Raw genomic sequence first — 18470 nt, 5'->3', positions numbered from 1 at the left:
CTGAGAGAATGGATATGGAGCTATATCCCAAAGGAGCCCAAGAAAGCACATTAAACATAAAACATACAAATGATGTGGGAAAAAAACACTAAAAGGACTACCTCTTAAAACCACTACGGACTCCATTAGCTTAGCAGGCTCTCACGGAGGCAGAGTGAGATTAAGTTATGGAGGTATATTGTGTGCATTGAGTTGCATATGAAATTGGCAACACACCGTCACACTGTTGAAAACCCATAGCTGTGTCAGAGGTTAAAAGCATGAAGCGTTAAAAACACCTACAGGAAGTTCTGAGTAGCCATGTCGATCCATCCAAGAGTTGGAGCCTGAGCTCTTTGCTGATTGCAAAGTCTGAAGTGGAAAAAGCATTATCACTGTGATTGAGTCTGTTTAAATATTTCCCAGACAGATTGTTTGCTAAACACACAATTCAGCGTAATTAACCAAGCCATCAGCGCGTGTCGTTATGAGTCTAAAGTAGTTGCGCTGTGGTGGCTTAAATCAGGCCGTCCATTAGGAGTTCTCGTTTAAAGCCCCCTGCGGGCTGAGATTGAGGAAGTAAAATGTTTGCTTACTTGAACTTTGGACGAGACTTTGAAAGATTCTCCTGAATCGTGATTAGAATGAAAGAAAGGAGGGAGGGAATGAGGAAAGGAGGCAATTCCAAGATAGCAACCAGTATTTTGCCAGAATAAATCAATCTTGGACTCCAAACGGTGACATTTAGGCTCAATGGGCTGTTTTGACTGAGGACCTCTCTTCAGCTTGTTATCATTGCTATTGATTTCCTGGAGAGGAGGGAGATAATGAATGGAGGAGGCCATTATTCCACACAGGAAGAGAGGGATAAGAAAGAGAAGAGAAGAAAGTCCCAGACAGACATTGTGTGTCTGACAGTGTTGTGGAGCTGCATAGTCTGTTTGTTCCCCCGTAGTGAATGTGGACCTACTTGTAGTCAGTGGGCCTAATCCTGGGGAGAAAACACCATAACACTCCCTGAAAAGTGTGGAAAGAGGGATTAAGGCTGCATATCCCCCTGCCACACACACACACACACACAAATATTTCCCCATCCCAACAAATAGAGCTATTTAAACCTCCCTCCTAATGTGATCTATAACATTTTAAACAAACCAAATGTTACTTAGTATTAGTAGATCTACGGAGCTGCTTTGGGCACAACGAGGCATCCGGATGAATCCCCGCTGGCTGATGTCAGAACAGTTTAAGAAACCTGCCCCAGATATTTTACATAGTTCTCACTTTGATCCCACTAATACTATCCTCACTCTGATCCCACTGATAGGATCCTCAGTGACGTTTTTTTCTCATCATAGCGCTGCCACCGTACTTGAAAAGATTTGCTTAATGCGAGGGACTGCTCTCTCTCTCCCTAGCTCTCATTCGCTCTCTCTGCCTCTCCCTCTCTATGTCTCTGTTTCTGGCTCTTTCTCTCTCCTGCTGTTTTTGCATAGGAGATTGAAGGTTTGGAGGTATCATGTGAAGGTGGTAGCTCTTTACCTACACTGAGTAATGGAGGTCAATGCAGAGGGCACAGTCTATCATTACCACTTGACTTGAGAGAGTAAAGCTATAAGCAAGACATGTGAGAGAAGACATGCTGTGACCGCGATAGCTGCAGGTGAATCATTTTTTTTTCTCCAATATCTGACATCCAGGGCAGAAAGTTTAGAGAATCCCACTGACAGTAGAACATTCAGCAGAAGACCTTGCGGTTGAGCATGAAGATGCCCTGATTTTACTGGCCACACCTTTGAAGTGAGTCTCTCCCGCTGAGGAAAGAGAAGCCTGCAGATCAAGAAATGCCCCTGGCTTAAATAAGGCCAGACCAAACACATGAAAAGGAATCCATCTTGGAGATGTGTTGGGTTCCCCTGTGAGAAGTTCAGCTTCAGACACAGAAAACTTTGGATGGTTCAGGGAGTTGCTCAAAACAACACAGCCTCTGAATCTGACATGGTTCCATTGGCCTTTGGGTACATAAATACCTACAATGCAGTGGTCACCTGACCTCGGTTGGTAAAGGATATACTGTACTCCTCTGTAACAAGGCTAATGAGTCAAAAACATGTCCTGGACAGCTTAGACAATATTCTCAAGGAACACACTTTTCTCACGGGACATTCGCAGGATTCATCTCTGCATTTGTCATAACCTCCTCCAGCCGCATGGTGACCGCAATGTGTCCGAGACGCGTTGGCTCACAGAGGATATGGCGAATGCCATGGGAAGTGGAGCATTCTGGAAAGTGACAACCCTGCAGCTATTTTGAACACAGTGATGTTGCTTTTCCCAATCAGCGTTGTCCTGAGCCTCACCGGAGGGTGGTTTCACTGCTCCCTGGATAAGGATCAAGAGGCTGTGCTGACAGAAACATGCCCATCAGCTCCCTGGTTACTGAGCACGGTCTGCTAGCCAGAAGAAGAGGCCACACAGCCAACAGCATCACAGCCCAACCCCAGTGTAGTGCACACGTATCTGTAAAAAAACAGTACATTCAACATGCTGTGGCAAACGAAGGTGGATAGAAATATAAAATAAAGGGATGAAAACTTAGGATGATGCAAGAAAGAAGGTGATGAGAAAAGCTAAACGGGCTGATCCTTCATTGCTGCTATGAAATAAAAGGCTTACGCCATTAGACCTCCTATAGTTCCACAATCCTGGTGTGCACCCCGACCAGGCCAGTGGAGATGCAGGCTTTAGTAGTGGTTAGATGTGATTGGTCAGTTCTCATTAAGCAGTGTAGCAGCGCTCTGGGTCTAACTCCCTGACAGATTAGGCTAAGGTCCACCAGGGCTAATGCCATACATGCCTTTCTCACTCGTCAGTCACTGACCTCAGTGCGTCCACCTCGTTGCGTGACCTTAAATCATTTAGACACTGCTTAATGCTGACACGTGTCGTCGTTCACCATGCTTTGTATTTGCATTTTGTTCAGTCATCCATTTTGATGAGGCAACGTAATGCTCCTTGGGATGAAGGTTGGGGAGAGAAGTTGACTTGGCAACCTACACCAAGATAAAGAACGACTGAAGAACTCAAATTGCCAAAGTTAAACTGCTAATGCTCTAAACTTCTAATGTTCTACTCTGTTTGATAAAAAGGCCCTATTCTCAGTGAAACAGTATCCACGCAAGACCTCATTCCAAAGCGAGACCTCAATTTCCCTGTCATTTCCTCAAAGGGACAACATTAGGTATTAAATTACGGCCCCACAATGGCAACCTGGATACATCCACACTCTGTTATTAAAGAACAATCACAGAGTTTTGCATGGTGCAGAAACCGAGGAGAAGGAAGGAGATGTGAATTGCGTTTGGTGCCTCCCCGGCCCTATCTGAGAAGCGGGACCCGGCAACTGATTTAACGAATTAGGGAGGAAATGAAATATTATAATGCCCCAGATAAAAAGAGGAACATGGAGCATAGCCTGTCCCGTTAGACAAGGGAACACAGGTGAATGTTAACCTTGTCTGCGGAGAAAGAGGCGCTAATTTTGGTTGCTGTAATACCCTGGCCAAAGAGGGAGAGAGAACTATGTCTAAAATGGGTCTGGTCTGAAAGCCTACTCTGAGAGACCTTAATGCACTCTGGAGGGGGACGTAGTCAGTCTGGTTATAGACAGCTAAGGAGATGGATCCACCCTGTAAAAAATCCCCATAAAACCTCCTTATACCTCATCCTCACCGCTCCTCCTATCAATTACAACACTCTGTGAACCAACGTTTTTCTGTCAACTTTATAATTAAGCAATAAGGCCCTGGGGAGTGTGGTATATGGCCAATCTGTTGGGCTGTTCTAAAGAACGATGCAACTCGGAGTACCTGGATACAGTTCTTAGCCATTATATATTGGCCACATACCACAAACAGCTGAGGTGCCTTACTGATATTATAAACTGGTTACCAACGTAATAAGAGCAGTAAAAATGTATATTTCGTCATACCTGTGGTATACGGTCTGACATACCACGGCTGTCAACCAGCATTCAGGGCTCGAACAACCAAGTTTATAATTGTCTCTAATCCCTGTGCTATATTCACACCAAAACAGTACTACGATGCTCAAGAGTGAATTCAACGTTGTTCGTATCAATATGTGTGACTGTGAATGTTTTCTGTTGCATGTCTATCTGCTCTGCATTAAATGAAGGGGCTCCATCTTGCAGCACTTATCTCCATCCCACCCACTTCTCTCTCCCTGGGAGATATGACTGACTGAGCACTGAGTGAATGAGATGGTTGTCAGCCTCTCCAAGCAGCTGAGAGCTGAGAGCAAGATGACATCCACCAGCAGATTGATGACTCTCAGTGAGCCGGTAAACTGTAAAGTTAATAACAAGTATCAGAGGAAAACACTAAATCATAACAAGTGTTCCCTGATTCAACTCGTCACCTGGCTCAAACCCAATACTTCATGGCTTTGTTGCAAATCTGTGATTGTGACAATACCTTATACTGATACCATTTAGCATAATCTATGTGGGCGCAAGCTCTCTAAACACTGCAATCCCAGTCTCCTACACTAATCAATGGAGAACACAAGTAGAGGCAGGTGATGGGAACCCTCATATGGCTTCCCCCAGATAGAGGGTGAGATTGTCAGAATCACGCCAGGATCAGTGTTGTGGAATAGGGCCAGGCGACTGCCCCAAAGCCCAAAGCCTATGGAAGGTGTTATGAGACACTGACACACTGATAGGATCTACCTTGGTGGTGAGAGAGCCTATAAACCTGCTACTGTCCTCCCATCAGTCCTGGCCCATCTCCCACAACAACATGTTAGGTGTGGATATGCACTTAATGCCAGGAAACACTGGCCGGATTATGTCCTGGATCTAAATGGATTAAGGGGGTGTGATTGTTGCCAGTACACCCCTGCCCCTGCCTCAAAGGTGGGGAGGCTACGTGGAGAAGAGGAGGGACTCACTTGGCAAAGAGTAAACACAAGAACGGTAGCAAGGAGACTTGTCTTACTATAAAGACAGAACACCATGACAGGGTGGGATTATGTCCCGATCGTAAAACATGGGTGGTGGTTAATATGCCAGCTAATAGGATGAGGCTGGGGGATCTGGAGATGGGGATCAGGGTGGTGGTGGTGGGGAGACAGCAGCAAAGAGCCTTGAAGACGCATTGGGACACACACACACACTGGGTACTCCATCATGTCAAATGAGGCAGTGTTAATTACTCATCTCTGTACTGTAGCTGCCTGTCCTTCCAAACCAGCCACCAGCCACAAGCAAAAACGAGCAAACATATATACTCTACTGTAAAGACGAAGGGCCGTATGTGTCAAGCGACTCAGAATAAGACTGCTTATCTCGGATCAGCTTCCCCTGTTCATGTAATCATATTCATTGTGATCTAAAAGGAAAAACTGATCCTAAATCAGGACTTGTGGAGAGAAGAAGTCATCATGTTTCACTGCCATCTATTGGTAATTCGACACACACTACAGATCCCTTACAGAACATTCTCCTCTGGAGTGTGGCTCTATTCTATTGCCTCTCTAGTTCTTCTTGATCACAGATGACTCCACTCCATTGGATTATCGTACAGTCCTCAGAGTCACTGACTTGGGGGCCATGTTGTAGCCTCGGTGGTGAATATTAGATTCTCCAACCAAGAGATCTCATTAGAGCAAGCAGCAGTACAATGTCTGCATCCCAAATGAGACCAGAGGACATCAGGCATTCTGGATTCTGGTTCCCTGGTCAATTCACTAATTTGATATGGTAAGTTGAGTGACAGTATGTGCGTCAGCTGCTTTTAAAATGTTTCAATAAGATGTCCCATGGAGTATCTCACTGTGTGTGTACTGCTCAGGCGCTATAGGCTAAATGCATGTAGATACAGTAAGAGCATATAAGCCACATTTTGCATAAATCTCCCATTGACACCAACCTGTGATTCACGCAAAAGGTCGAGAAACGTGGTATTCCTAAATCGGGGAATTGCAGTGGAGTTGGCAAAATATAATAATAAGAACAATAATTATGATTATTAAGAGTACAGATTATTGCATGCGACAATATATATACCGAAGAAGGTGGCTCCCCTTCTTATTTGGGTGGCGCTCGGCGGTCGTCGTCGCCGGTCTACTAGCTGCCACCGATCCTTTGTTCCGTGTTCATTTGGTTTTGTCTAATTGTTTTCACCTGTTTATTGTTTGGTTGTTAGGGTGGTGTTATTTAAGTTTGTTTAGCCCGCTTCTGTTTGTGCGGGCTTGTTCTTCTGTATTTGTGAGAGGTGTTCGTGGTTTGTTGGGTTTTCTCGCTGTCCTGGTATTTTTACTTAAGGGTACTTATTGTAGTAATAGTTACGCCTGTGTTGGGTATAACTATTTTGTTCCTTTTGATTTTGGACATTAAAGCGTGTTTTTTCCCGCATCCTTTGCTCTCTGCGCCTGACTCCACACCCATTCACTCATTGAGCGTTACAGTAGGCCTATATGTGTAGTCATCTGTTCTCTTAAGTTTGATAAGAGAGATGAAAATCGAATGAATTTAAGGTTATTTGTTGATCTTAAAATCGAAATGGACAGATTTTGAAGGTTGTTTCATTAGATTTGGGATGGGATGGTGTTGCCAGAAATATACACCACTGCAAGCACAACACAATTTGTGAAATGTTATATGTTGATTCAAGGAACAATGTAATTAGACACTTACAACGTCTTCAGTCGGTGTAGATTCCTTTTTGTTCTTCCTATGGTTGTTTCACTGCAAAAGAGACAGACAGTGGTATTAGATCTGGCATGCGTGTCCAAACACATTCAATATAAAGGCAGAACTGCCTAGGGCCATCCAAGAGAACGAGACGAGGGTCAGCAGAGAGCAGCAGTCACAGAGAAGAGAGAGAGAGAATCACACTGTACAAGAGTGAACGTAGGCCAAGGCAACATTAAAACAACATGTGGTTCAGTGAACTCAAACATGACTATGAGTGTGTTTTCTCACAAAGGAGAATAGGAGCTTCTGCTTCAAGTCTAAAACTGTATAGTGGGAAGTAGGTGAGCATGGTAAAACAGCAATGTGAACAGAAACTAGTCCAGAGAAGGATCGTATTGACAGCAGAGGAACCTAGACTCCCAGTAGCCCTCACAACTGTTACCTTAATCTGAACATTTGATTCATTGTGTTGTGAATAACAGTTTTGCTCTAGCCCAAATGCAGAGTTTTACATTGAGCCAATATGATACCCGTTAATTAACATACTGGGGTACCACGTCAGATCTGAAAAGGGAAGATTGCATTATTATTATCTGAATGACCAAATAAGGACCTGTGCATTGAAGTGCACACAAATTAAAAGTGAGAAAGAAGTAGGTTTGTACTCCAGAGAGGCTTGGTAAATAGAAATGGATTCTGGTAATTAAGAAAAGCTTGATGGTTGGAGGTTGTTGAAGCCAACACACAAACCTACTGAGAGAGGCATTTTGACCTGTAGAGCACGGATCATCAAATAGATTCAGCTGCGGGACGATTTTTTCTTGGATGGTCAAGGGGCCAGAACATAATCATTTGTAAATTGACCGCAAGAAGCCCAAAACAGACATAATATGTTACTAGAACATAATAATTATAAACATTTCTTACATTTGAATAGATCCCATGTTTGTGTAATGCATGGGAATACTTTGGAAGATTTCCACAATTCTAATTCATTGGAGTTGATTTGCTGGTCAAATAAAATCGTCAGTTGGGGAAAGCAGCTGTAGAGTATATATGGCATAGGCTATTCATGCCTCTATTTGCAACCATAAACTATGATCATGGAAACGCACTGAATGTAAAAGAAACCATCATCACTATTTTAACCTTTGTGTTAAGGCTTCGAAACACATTCGAATGCAAATGTCTCTAAACTACAATATTTATAAAGCGAACCAAGGAAACAAGCGCGATTTCATTGTTCTTACCACGGAACAGGGAAAGCTATCATTTTTTACCTAAATAATTGTCAGATTGTTGCCAATAAACAAACCACTAATTCGCTCAAATTAACTTTCTATTTGTTTAAATTACCCTGTACAGCACCAACCAACTTCCAATAAGAGATTGGCTCATTGCCAAGTCAATCAAAGATGCTTCCTTTACAGAACACGCTTATTCTGTCTCGAAAACGAAGGATATCTAATGTTAAGTATGTATAGTATTGTATAGTATTTTTATGTATATGCAATAATCGCTCCAACCATGAACAAAAGAACACCCATAGATCAAGCGGCAACACAGCAATGTGGCAGACAAATAAGCACGTGTCCTTCAAAATGAATGGGCAAAATATATATTTAATTTTCTCACAATGTTGCTAGATTTTGTTTCAACTAACACATCAAAAGGATGAGCTACTCACCTACTAAATCCACGGATGTAACTGATAATCGCATCCAGCCATAATATCCATAGACTAGTGTAGTGACTATGCCCACGTCTGGCAACAGACTGCAGAATAGTATTCAACCAATGATCATGTGCTTCTCTTTCTCCTTCCCTATGTGAATCGCGTAATTGCACTAGTCATGCACTAGCCTTTATGGTATGACTCCTATTATTGTATCGTAATGAACGAAAGTCAGTTGTTTGTATGTTTATAGAGGTAGCCCAGTAAAGGTAGCCTGTTCTGATTTGTTTACATCGTTTTCCGACAACTAGACTGAATGCTACCTATGTGAATTCAGCACCATGAACAGCGACATGGTGTTTCAAGACGTGGAACAGCTAATTTGACATGAAAATGCACTCCCATGTCACTAACTGGATTTAAATGTGGAGAAGAAGTGAGATTAACACGTGTATATGTTGGTTATTTTGTGAATAATAGAACGGATTTCCCTTTGTTTTACTGGCCTGTCAATCTGACAGACAGTGGAGTTGAAAAGATGGTGACTTGTAAGGATGCTGTTAGAAATGATGCTTAGAATGGATCTTTTTAACATTGTCAGACTAAAGTTCCTATCCCTACTCCTTCATCTTACTATTGCATTATGCAAAAGGTACATTCATCATCATGCCCTAGATTCATCATGTGGCAGTTTCAAAAACAAGTTGCCAGTTTAGAAAAGTTGACACATTTCCATTTTAGTCATGAGCTCTGAATATTATCAAATGGCTTTTTAAGTAATTGTAGATGCACACGAATATGCATACACTGAGACAAGATAGGCTTTATAGAGCATTCATAAAGTCTTCAAATGCCTTACACATGCTTCTCAAATCATATATAAGCAACATCAAACATCATAATGGGTTATGTAATAGACAGCGCTGATTTAAACAAAAACCTTCCCAGCATGTTGTGTCACAGATCACTTGATCAAACAAGCTTGGCTCTGTGGAAGATCCAATTTGTGCCATGACTTGGCTGAGTCAACAATTCTGTTGAAAATAGAGTTGTAACTGTACCACTGTGGTTCTGCTTGTACTCTCAAAATGCACCTTGCCCATGGCCTTCAACCAGAAGCTGTACAGGATATCACAACCATTAGCCAATAAATCCAGTTTAGCTTCTGTCAGACATTTAACTTACTTTACTGGGGTTGGTTTTAAATTGGATGTGGATTGATGAAAGACAAACAATGATCAGTGAATTGAAGAAAAGTTCGTTCAACCATAGAGATCCTCTTCATGCCAAAATGTATGACATCACTAATGACCTCATACTTGTTTCCATCTTTGTACTTTTTTCAAACTTGGCAACAGCACTAATGGCGCCCTGGTGTGATTGAATTGCCCAAGGCTGTGCGTGATAGAAAACAACCTTTGTGATTAATTCGGGTTTTGTTTTTGGAAAGCATTGACGACAATGTACTTCCACTTAAGAGGCCCCTCTCCTCTCCATCCTGTTCCTGTGGAGGTGACATTTTCCTTTCACAGCCTAGTGATGATGCGCTCACATGACTCAAACTCCAGTGAGTGATAACTAAGAGCTGTGAATACACTCCTGATTCAGTCAGTGTTGGATAAAGCCAAAGATAGCTGAAGTGGCAGCATTGTAGCTTTTTACTGAATGTTGACGTAGAGGTGACCCTATTCATTTAGAAGTACTGACGGATTCGGAGCCATAAAAATGGACAGATGGGAGGCTTTTTAAAATAACCTTTCTACCTCTTTGTCGTTTGGTTGTTTTTCACAAAATCCATTTTTCCTCCCTTAATGGCATGGTTGCAGCCAGAACATTATTCCATTTCACTCGGTTTAGCACTCAGTGCATCAAAATGGAACACTTTTATTTTGCAAAGTTGAATACAGCTACATATTCTTATAACAATACCACCCTCTTAGATACTAACATAAAATACATTTAATTATTTTCAAAACCTCACGCAATCCTAAACATGTAAGTCACATCCATTTCCCATTTCAGGGTGGGTCCGAGTGATCTGTGCCAGAACAAAAGGACACAGAAATTGACATGGTGGTTTCATTTTCAGGAGGCAGATGGCAGACAATGAAGCACACACAAAGAAACAAAATGGATCCCAGCCACTCAACCAGGTTCAGATGATGACAACAACCAGGGCTGCCATGGATTACAGAGAAGAATAGAAAACAACCAGATGTCAATAAACAGATCTCGAAGCATTCACTCAGGCTCTATGGCGCCACTCACGCTGCTCTGTCTCTCTGTGTTTCAAAGAGAAAAGACCTCCATGCATAAACCATAAGCATCATCCTCGTCGGTGAAGAAACACAATGACCCACCGACGGTGTGCCACCTCACGGCCTTGGGAAGGAGTTTTTTTGCGGGGGTTGTGGGTAATTCATGAGAGAATAATGATCCCAGGAACTCAGTACGGCCCTTTGTTGTTTAGGGTGACAATGCAGCCCAACTGGCCCCCGTGGACCCAGAGCAGAAGACCATTCTCCTCCACCTGAGGGAAAGAATTGGCATCCTTTGCTGCGGGATTCCATTGGGCACAACAAACACTTGATGAGAAACAGGCTATGAGGGGTAACCATCCTGAAAGTTGTTTGTTACCTTTGGTAGAGGGTGTCAAGCGATTAGATTTGGGCTTCAACAGAAATGGGGCTCTTTGATCATCCGGGTGTGCAGAAGTTGAACTCGGTCGGTCATTGTGGCTGTGGTTGTTCTTAGGCTGACTAATGCCACCAGGGAAAGGCCATGTGTCTCATTACACCTTGTCACTGGTCATACTTCTGACATAGCTGGGGCTTATGGACAGAAATCTCCTCTAATTGGCTGTCCATGGTGTGTGGAAGAGTGGAAACATGGCATCTAACAGGACAGAGACCTGGCACATCTCCAAGCTTCTTTTAAACTTCACTGACAGCACCTTCTCTTCAGACAGGGGTGTCTAGGGGTGATTAACATTTGAAACAGATTCCAACAATCTCTGAAACCCCCTTAAGATTCACTTTTCTGAACTTTTTAAAGTTTCTCCTCAGAACTTCCTCAATAACTGCCGCTTGAATGCTTATTCAGACTACCAAAGTGGAATTCCAGTTTCTGTCCAAAACAAAAATGAATATGTCTCTCTGTTTCCATGTAGATGAAGGAGAAAAAAACATTTATTGTTTTATGATTCTTTATGGCTGAGAATAAATAGCATAGGAGGAGTCCATTCTGCTCCAGAAGACTGAGATGTAAACAGCCATTAATTAGCCAATGATATTTGTGAGTGGCCAGCAGGAGGGCTTTGAGAGTCGCCACCGCCGTTCCTCCACTAAAAAGGTATTTCATGAGAGATTAGACAAATCATTCTCCGGCATAGGAGAACATAACGGGCTGGGAAATAAACACGAGGTTGCTCGCTCTTCCCCTTGGAGGCTGCCCATAGTTATCATCCCAGAATAGAGCTCAAATGCCCAGGGGGATCAGCCTCATTGGCATTCATTGACTCTTTGCTTTTCCAAATAGGGACCTGGCTAAGCAGAGCACAAGATATGGCTCATTTGAGGGTGTCGAGCCAGGTCTAAAAATAGCTGTTCTATGAGAGGGTGTGTGTGTGTGTGTGATTTCTTGGGACCAGGCACCATCTTCCCCAATGGCCTATTCGTTTGAATGTTTTAAAGGTGCTTTATGCCCTCAAATGCAAAACAGCGACGTTGATCAACTGCTGAGGGCTATACACTTCACAGTGGAGGATGGATCTTTCTTTGCTTGTTACATGTTCAGATTTTAGATTTTGCCACCTCTGTGTAATTCACTATAGAGCCAACAGGATGACAAACTTGACATGAACAACAACAGAAGCTCTTCAATAGTTTTGGTTTCAGTTGGGGGGAGCAATAGACTAACAGCATGATTGTGCTGAGGTAGGTCCATTAGCAAGTCCCTTTGACACACCCCCAGTGGAGGAGACCTCTTTCATTAGGGAATTAATGGTCCTTCCTCAGTTTCATCAGTGATCTACTGGTGCTTAGTTATCTAATGGATTCAGAGGTTCATCAGATGATTGGCTCAATTATCATTCATTTGCATTTCCCTCACAACCCCCAGCCCAAATCCTAATCGACAAGGGGTCTCTAATCTATACAGATGCAATGTGGATTGCACTGATTGGCAATGGAGGCCATTTACAAAAATAACATTAATTGGGCAATGCATTTAAACTATAAACAAAACAGCAGAAGTGTTGTTCCTCCTGATTCTCTGTTGAACTCCCTCTGTACATCAAGCAGAGGGACTGACCTCTGTCCAAGAGGATTCCTCACTCCTTAGGCCTGCCTCCCCACGCCCCAGGCATGCCTCCCCACTCCTCAGGCCTGCCTCCCCACTCCTCAGGCCGGCCTCCCTACACCCCAGGACTGCCTCCCCACTCCTCAGGCCTGCCTCCCTACACCACAGGCCTGCCTCCCCACTCCTCAGGCCTGCCTCCCTACGCCCCAGGCCTGCCTCCCCACTCCTCAGGCCTGCCTCCCTACACCACAGGCCTGCCTCCCCACTCCTCAGGCCTGCCTCCCTACACCCGAGGCCTGCCTCCCCACTCCTAAGGCCTGCCTCCCCACTCCTCAGGCCTGCCTCCCCACTCCCCAGGCCTGTCTCCACACTCCTCAAGCCTGCCTTCCCACTCCTCAGGCCTGCCTCCCTACGCCCCAGGCCTGCCTCCCCACTCCTCAGGCCTGCCTCCCTACGCCACAGGCCTGCCTCCCCACTCCTCAGGCCTGCCTCCCTACGCCCGAGGCCTGCCTCCCCACTCCTCAGGCCTGTCTCCCCACTCCTCAGGCCTGCCTCCCCACTCCTCAGGCCTGCCTCCCCACTCCCCAGGCCTGCCTCCCCACTCCTCAAGCCTGCCTCCCCACTCCTCAGGCCTTCCTCCCTACGCCACAGGCCTGCTTCCCCACTCCTCAGGCCTGCCTCCCTACGCCACAGGCCTGCCTCCCCACTCCTCAGGCCTGCCTCCCTACGCCACAGGCCTGCCTCCTCACTCCTCAGGCCTGCCTCCCCATTCCTCAGGCCTGCCTCCCCACTCCTCAGGCCTGCCTCCCTACGCCACAGGCCTGCCTCCTCACTCCTCAGGCCTGCCTCCTCACTCCTCAGGCCTGCCTCCCTACGCCACAGGCCTGCCTCCCCACTCCTCAGGCCTGCCTCCCTACGCCACAGGCTTGCCTCCCCACTCCTCACGCCTGCCTCCTCACTCCTCAGGCCTGCTTCCCTACGCCACAGGCCTGCCTCCCCACTCCTCAGGCCTGCCTCCCTACGCCACAGACCTGCCTCCTCACTCCCCAGGCCTGCCTCCCTACGCCACAGGCCTGCCTCCTCACTCCTCAGGCCTGCCTCCCTATGCCACAGGCCTGCCTGCCCACTCCTCAGGCCTGCCTCCCTACGCCACAGGCCTGCCTCCACACTCCCCAGGACTCCCTCCCCATTTGCAGGCCTGTAGAAGAGCCCAGCTCGGCCACACAGAAGAGCCCAGCTCGGCCAGACACAAGAGCCCAGCTTGGCAGACATAAAGAGCCCAGCTCGGCCAGACAGAAGAGCCCAGCTCGGCAGACATAAGAGCCCAGTTCGGCCAGACAGAAGGCATTTAGAAGTCAACACTGCCTAAATGTAACAAGTAGCATTTAGTTTGATCACACACTTGGTTTCTCACTGGAACCAGAAATCAAGAGAGAGAAAATTACTCTGGCCATGATGGGATTCTGTAATGGCCATCGGGGGGAGAGAGAGTGTTCCCTGACGCAAGGCCAAGCCAATCAGATGATGCTCGCAGGGTGCCATGATTGGCTTGATCAGAGTTTGGTATTTACGCTTGACACATACAGCACCTTCCCTCTGGCTCCCTCTATCCCTCTATCCCTTTCAGAATAACTGGCTCTGTGGCATGCTGGTACTCTCTGGAGCACACTGATAGTACAGCAAGCCAGAGAAAGCCAGGGATAACCTTTCTATAAGGCCAAAGTTTGGCTATATACAACTCAGTCGAACTGTGTAGCAGTCAAATCAGTATTCATTTAGAAGTTTTGATGCATTTTAATATTAAGCTTGTATGGTCCTTCATCCAAGTATTTCAGAAGTTTGATAGAAGCTCTGAATGAGGTATGTGGAAAATAGCTTTGAACTGGGGAATATGAGCTGAAATGAGAGAAAAGGATCTGGGCTTTCATCTATTGACAGGGTTAAGAGCTACAGTACCACAGTGGAAGTGTGAACAGGATTAAATTAATATAAATTACAAAGTACTCAAGTTAATGGATAGATTTGCACCTTTCATAATTGATGTCAACAGGTTCGTCCTTTTACGCAAGGTTGCACACCTCAGCCAAACGAACTCCGCCATTATTAATCGTGAACCTTTTCGAGACACTTTTTCAACACAATTTTGTTGATTGCCTACGTCGTTCATAGTCCTCTCTTGCCCTCGGAGGTACTGCTGCAGATAAGTAATCATTTCCTGAATTGCCATCTACTCTGTCCCTTCCTGCCATTTCATTCCACTGGTTTGGCCTTTGATTACCAGCTAGGTTATATGTGTAACTTTTGAGCTCACCTCACAAAATGTTACTCCACCTTTCATGTCTCCAATTAATTTCCTTGGCTGAGCACAGTGGGAGCCGGCTCTATGACAGTAGCATGCGACAATGACCAACCCTTTTACACTTACAATGCATCCTACGTTGATGTAGATGCAGCCAGGCAGGGTGTGCCGCTGTCATAGAGGTGACTGCAAGGAGATGAGGAAGAAGTTTCCTAACGTTCAGATTATAAGAGAGTTACTGTCTAAGAAAACAAAGAAAATTGACAAAAAAAGAGGTAGTGGCATGTTGTTCTTAACCTACCTGAAACCTTCTGGGAACCAAGAATTGTCAGCATTCGAGGCAATAAATGGCTGTCTGTGACTGTCCAGGGAGCAGACGTACTATGTTGACCACTAGTCCACTCTGCTGCCCTGAAAGGGCATGTTCATCACATGTGTCTTCTGGAGCGTTTTCCATACAAAGGCCAAGAAGCCAATTTGATCTCAATGGAGACATCTGACTTTAATGTGACACGGCCTGCGTGGTCTATCGATTGAACGAGCTCAAGCAAGTGACAACTAAAAGCTCAGTTAGGTGGTAGGTTAAACTGTTGAGTTGAAGTGTGTGTGGGGGTTAGCTAAACAATGGTCTGATGCAAAGAGGCCAAAATACCGTGTTACATTGTTTCTGTGATGTTCACTGCAATTTAGAATATTGGTCAGCGAACAGCATTTCTTCATAACAGAGCAAAAGAAACCAATTATCATACTGATGATATTGGAATCATTCTCATAAATTGTGGTTTATTTAACCCACCTGTCCGTTGCTCAGTGAGGGAAAAGGCTGTGTGTTTATTAAATGGCTTCACACAAGGTTGTACAATTTATTCACAATCCAATGGACCCTATGGAACATCTCACAATTACTCTCTTGCCCAACCCTCCCAACCCTTCCCCTCAAAATAAATGAAGGACCATCTTAATGCCTTTACATTATGCTAAATCCCATAGCAGGCATTTAATATACAAGCTTGTCAGAGGTGTGGACTGACATTATCACAGTGTAGAGGCTTTATTGCCATTCTGACATGCAGCAACAAGCTTCATAAAATCAATGGGGGAGAGGTATTACGTTGCCCCCCTTTGTGTAAAGATGGCTTTTTAATCAAAGTAAGTGGGGGTAATGACAATGTACATCTGCCATAAAGAACAAGCATTACACGATAAGCATTACTACTGTAAGGCACCATGGAGCAATATCATTCAGCAATGTGTTACATACAGTGCAATGTATCATTGCTGGATTAATAGCAATTGTTTTGTATTAAAACAGCCTCTATTTGTGGGCACATCATTTGTGTACCCATTTTTCTCTTTGCCAAAATGGTGCTCGCAAATCAAATTGATCCACAGCGAGGAAGAATCAACATCCGAAAGCATTTGCGCTTGACCTTTCTCAGGTCAGTCTTGTGAGGAGGAGATAGCAAGGAGGCTAATAAAATCCTGCAGGTAGGTATCTCTCCTGTCGGGCCGTGCCACTGTGGAGGTCTGGGCCGCACGTTTCGCCACATTTGATAGGAAATGCGCTGGAACGTTGCCTGGAAGAAACTATCATCATTAGCAGGAAAAATGGAGTGCTACACGGAGGTGCCTTGGTTACCCTCTCTACTTCACAGGTGATGGCTAATTACTCCAGACATCAAAGACATGGGGACGGGGTTGGGCTGGGGCGGAGAGGGGAGGGGAGAGGGAGTGCTGGTGGGAGGCCACTCAGGTAGGACTTAATTTGGATATCTGAGTCATTATACTGGTGACCATGATTTTGATCATGGGGAAGTGTAGGCAATAACCAATGCTTGAAAACCTCAACCAAAGGAATTATTTTCAATTCCAAAAGTCATTGATAGTGTAAATGTAAATGCATGTTTAAAAAGGTTTTTAAAATGAACACATGGCATTTGCCGGCAAACAACTACGTAAGTAAAAATCATTACTCCATTAACGTTATTAAGGATTAAACCACTTTACTGCCTCCTATTCCTCCAATGTACCATATGATGCAAGTGTCTCTGCACAAACACACCCAATATATCAAGTGATTATCCCAGGTTCTCCTCAAAGTTAAATGACTGTCATGGAAGGGAACAGCTGTCCATCCTGCTGTTCATGGCAACAATGCCTTTAGGATCCATTCATCTTCTGCCACAGGCTTACACATTTAATGGCTATTAACACAACCACAACATGTCCACATGCAATTATGAGAGAACATTAACACACAACGGATGGCCAGACGACATAGATTTTATTTCACAATATGTATTTAATAGAAACCAGAGAAGAGGGCTAGTGGGGGAGGAACAATGTTTAGTGGTAACAACACAGAGACAATATCTGGCATGAAGATATTGCCCCTGACAGGGAAAGGAGGCGAGCTTTCATTAATCTGAAAATCTCAGTCTTCCTCCATAGAGAAGCCATGCAGGCAGAATGGAGTCTATCCATTGCTTCCCTCCTCCCCGAAGCTAGCAGCATCATCACACCACGCAGCCTTGAGAACAGGCTGATCGGAGACAGATTTGGATTGGAAGAATAGATTTGGCAGAGGAAATCTGCCCGGGCCCTCGCGAACTAGGCAATTATGATCAACCTCTATTCTGCCAATCCCTTTCACACAGGGCAACTTTCATTTTGATGTGGCTATAATGGATGGCGTCGTCCCCCCTAGGGTCTCGTTTTCAACAGGTTCCGGATGGAAATGATCCTCTCTGCAATGAAGGCTGTTTGCAAATTATTTGTTGATCTGCTGTTGACAAAGATTGTCTGGGGCTGGTTTAGAATGCAGTGTGAAGCGATGCATTGGTACTTACACATGGAGATGTGTGATTACAGAGACAGACTCTTTTTATTTAGCTGACGTAATAACTTGTTCTTGAGAGAGCTGAAAGAGGCCGATAGTTGTTGCTACAGTGGTTCAATGAGAAAACCAGAGGAAATGTCGAAGTCAGTGGAACTGCCCTTTAAATTTGGCTCTGAGACATTGTCCCCAATCGACGTCAGGTTCATTTCAGCCTCTGGTACATGGAACTTCCATCCCATGGCCCCTTCGTTCCTTTCAAAATATCCCAAAATGCTAAATCTTCACCGACACAGCCCCCACGGTCACACTCTATGGTAGTCCTCCCAACACTACAAACAATAGTCATTGTCCTCCAATAACTCATTGCTGCCTGAAAATAACGTAATTACTTTCACTGTGTTAAATTTATTAATACGGAGGCAAGGCGAGCCACAGAAGGTTTGGCCAAATTCATTTCAACAGTCTATTGAAGCTGGTAGGATAATTATATGCTACTGCAACTCTTTCTTTTTCTTTTCCTTAGTTCCTGTCTTTCTCTGTCCCACAGAAACTGTCCATCAGTTGTGATCTCGGTAGCGCGAGCATTGGCCAGACCTGTCAGTCAACATCTCTCTCTCTCCCTTGATATCAAAACACTGTTGATAACCATGCAGCTACA

At 44.7% G+C, this 18470-nt stretch overlaps 1 protein-coding gene across 2 annotated transcripts in view; it reads right to left on the bottom strand.

Moving 5' to 3' along the window:
• LOC139393190 (synaptotagmin-1-like) overlaps positions 1 to 18470 on the bottom strand; it is a 232308-nt gene that overhangs the window by 162703 nt on the left and 51135 nt on the right. For both annotated transcript variants that reach the window (XM_071141620.1, XM_071141623.1), the window contains exon 2: positions 6701 to 6751. The gene's annotated coding sequence lies outside the window, so the exon portion shown is untranslated. The remainder of the gene's footprint in view (positions 1 to 6700; positions 6752 to 18470) is intronic.

The sequence above is a fragment of the Oncorhynchus clarkii genome, chromosome 33 (assembly GCF_045791955.1).
Source record: "Oncorhynchus clarkii lewisi isolate Uvic-CL-2024 chromosome 33, UVic_Ocla_1.0, whole genome shotgun sequence".
NCBI classification, from domain to species: domain Eukaryota; kingdom Metazoa; phylum Chordata; class Actinopteri; order Salmoniformes; family Salmonidae; genus Oncorhynchus; species Oncorhynchus clarkii.
The sequence above is the reverse complement of the archived record's forward strand: the minus strand, read 5'-3'. Positions and strand labels throughout refer to the sequence as shown.